This window comes from Gekko japonicus, unplaced genomic scaffold, assembly GCF_001447785.1.
Source record: "Gekko japonicus isolate JY-2015 unplaced genomic scaffold, Gekko_japonicus_V1.1 scaffold2071, whole genome shotgun sequence".
Lineage (NCBI taxonomy): Eukaryota > Metazoa > Chordata > Lepidosauria > Squamata > Gekkonidae > Gekko > Gekko japonicus.
This window is the reverse complement of record NW_015163151.1, coordinates 152,677-156,161: the sequence shown is the minus strand read 5'-3', so window position 1 is coordinate 156,161 and position 3,485 is coordinate 152,677. Positions and strand designations below refer to the sequence as shown.

Sequence of the window (3,485 nt, the reverse complement as noted above, 5' to 3'; positions counted from 1 at the left end):
AACATGATTGCTCTCTTTAAATATTTGAAAGGCTGTCATTTGGAGGAGGGCAAGGAGCTGTTCCAGTTGGCAGCAGAGGATAGGACCCGAAACAATGGGTTTAAATTACACGCAGAAAGGTATTGGCTGGATATTAGGAAAAACCTTTTCATAGTCAGAGTAGTTCAAAGGTGGAATCAGCTGCCTGGAGAGGTGGTTAGCTCCCCTTCACTGACAGCTTTCAAGAAGAGGCTGGACAAATATTTGTCAGAGATGCTTTAGGCTGATCCTGCATTGGGGGCAGGGGGTTGGATTAGATGGTTTGTATGGCCCCTTCCAACTCTATGATTCTATGACATTCCTCCAGCTGAAGGAGACTTCCTCCAACTTAAGTGGCTCTTCCATTGAAGGAAAAGCCACTTAAGGTGAACAAACCTTCAAACTTTGCTCAATGGAATGGTAGAAGACATTTAAACTACGTATTCCATTATCAGAATAAGTAGAGACCTTACAGAGAACTTAGATTAGAAAACAGAATTTATTTCTAAAAACCATCTATATACAATTTTTCAATTTAATGCATAGTGTGGGTGTACTCACCAGATCTTTCACAAAAACGATTATGGTTGGAAATGTCAAGAATTCATATACAACAGCAGGGCCTAAAATAGTACTGAGAGCCAGTTTGGTGTAGTGGTTAAGTGCGCGGAGAACCGGGTTTGACTCCCCACTCCTCCACTTGCAGCTGCTGGATGACCTTGGGCAAGCCATAGTTCTGGCACAGCTGTTCTTGAAAAAGAGCAGTTTCTGGCAGAGCTCTTTTGGCCCCACCTACCTCACAGGGTGTCTGTTGTGAGGAGGGGAAGGGGAAGGAGTTTGTAAGCCGCTCTGAGACTCCTTTGGGTTCTGAAGGGCAGGGTATAAATCCAATCTCTTCTTCTCCTTCTACTACACTCAATGACCATCAAAGCATTCCCCCATCCTCCTTCTAGCTGTATACTGTTAACAAAAATGTTGAACCCATGGGTATGGGAAATATCTGTTATGTAATTTCATGGGGATTAATTTTGGCTGCTCAAAGTGTAAATCCAGACTGAAGTTCCAGACGCATACTCTCAAATGCCAAGCCTGCAGCTGCTCTCACTACTGTTTCAGACTTCTCCCATGTGTTTGTTTGTGATAAGTATATTTCTGCAACAATACTTTTCTTTTAGTTTGCATATAATCTCTTCTCTGTTTGCCAACAACAGTTTAGGTATGTGAAATCCCTACATAATGATGTTTTTCACACTCTCTGTGCTCATTAAACTTTCTCTGAGAAAACTGTCTTATCAGGAACTGCTCCCATGCAGTCTTTTCACATTGCAAAGCATTTTGAAAAGTGTTTTAGGTCACACACGCAGTTTCTATGGTGCGCTGGCGTACTGGCCAGGCCTGCTAGTAATATTTTCTACACAAACTGAAAAGGCACTATAGCAAAAGACTGGGAAAAGTACCTTTCAGGTAACTTCGTCATTTTTGAACTTGGAACTAGGAGTGTGCAATTTTTTTACCAGTATTTTTTGATTCGGGTCTACTGGACCCCAAAAAATGTCGGGATTCCTGCAAAACCCTGGATCCTAACACCCAGTACAATATTCGTGTAGCCCAGAGGTGCTGTCTTACACTAGGGTAGCCCCAACAGCAGGGGCACCCCACTTTCTAACCTGAGCCAGAGACCCACAAACTCAGGCCAAGGAATACATGCTTGGTTCTGAAACACAGAGCAAGCCATAGCTCTGGGAAATGGCTCTCCATTTTCAGGTGGCATAAGGCAGCCCTCAGAGCAAACCTCCAGTCTTCTCCCCCCACCCAGCAAAAGTATGCATATGAAACAATGGCAGTTCCACCAGGTAAGTATCTACATTTCTAAAGGCTATTCAAAGGCCACCTGGCAAATAGCCCTTCTGTCTCCAGAACTTCACCTAGAACTTTTGTGTAGACCCATGTCTATGTGAAAATCCTTTGTCTTCCCAACTGTCTCTCCTACTCCTTCCCTCAGGATACCGAGATAAACCAATCGTACATTCAAACATTTAGCGATCCTTCCTGCCACTAATCAGAGACTCATCTCCCACCTTTTGTGTAAACCCGGGAACCTTTTCAAACTGCCTTGACTGGACTATTTGTGGTCAGAAAACCCATTCAGCTAGCCACCCAATACCTGGCTAATCCCATCATCACTATTGTTAATCCAGACTCTGCCCCTCTGGAACCTCACTGGTCACACCTAGGTCTGGCCCCTCCTGATGCCGCACTCCCTGGGACCCAGGATTGGCTCAGGTAATCTTTTGTCTTCATCTGAGGCAAGTTCCTCAATACCTCCTATTGGTTGGCATTGTTTTCCAATGTCTATGTCAAGGCACATGGCCTCAGAGTGTGTGCCTCTGCCCTGATGCCAACTGGCAGTCCACCTCCAAACATTGGTTGCGTCACAATCCCATCTCCATGGACCTCTGCACATTTGGACAGGTCATATCACCCCGTAACTGACCCCTCTATCTGCTATCCATCACCTCTGCTTTCTTAGTTCTAAATTGCTTGTTCTTTTTGAATGCTTAGTGTGATTGTAATTATTCTTTAATAAAATCTATTTAATTTACTATTCAAATCCTACTGTACCGGACCTTGGTATACAATTGGTGTGTGATCCCTGCACCCCTCTGGTCTCCCCTGCCATAGCTAATTCCCCCCAAATAACCAGGCAGGCCATTGGCGGTAACATTCGGATCTGGGATTTTTTGGAAATCCTGAATTTTTCAAGTCCAATAGACCTGAGAAGAAAAAAAAGGTTAAAAAAAGCCAGGCCAATCCTGGGGCTGGCCTCTCCTGCAGGGAGCAATCTGCTCCCTGCCGGCACAGCAGATCCTTGGGCTGTCTTCTGCAATCTCTTTAAACTTTAAAGGGACTTCAGTGGAAGCCCAACAAACAGCTTAGAGGTAGAAGCGATCTGCTCCAGCCTCTCTGCTGTTTTTCGGATACACCTGGTAATTCCTGAATATATCCGGGATTTTTTCCCCCAGTTTCCCCCAAAGAACCCGGATACCTTTGGGATTCCAAAATATACCTGAAAAATACCAATAAGGTATATTTCTGGCTCAGGTAGATTCAAACACATGTCCCTACTTGGAACCCCTCATCAACTTCTGAACACAGTTTGAAAACTACTGTACCAGTCAGTGATCTTCAGAATTATTCTCTCTGCTGCCAACACAGTATGTGAGTTATCTCAAAAAAACGGCCACTGTAGTGGATTTTATAAGGACTGAACTCCTTGGATCAACCTCTTCTGATCCCTAGAGTAACCAATGACCAGTACTCAATTTTTGACCAGTACTCAGTTTTTGCGTACATAAAGCATAGGCTTAGTGCCTCCCAAGCTCTTGCCAGGTTTCTTCTTCTATAAGAACTCTCTTGAAAGTTGCTAAATAACTCTCGTAACTTGAACTGGGAGGACATGGGAGGCT

General features: G+C 44.2%; 1 protein-coding gene across 1 annotated transcript in view; it reads right to left on the bottom strand.

Annotated features, from left to right (window-relative positions):
• PXDN (peroxidasin) overlaps positions 1 to 3,485 on the bottom strand; it is a 185,419-nt gene that overhangs the window by 57,500 nt on the left and 124,434 nt on the right. The window lies entirely within an intron of this gene.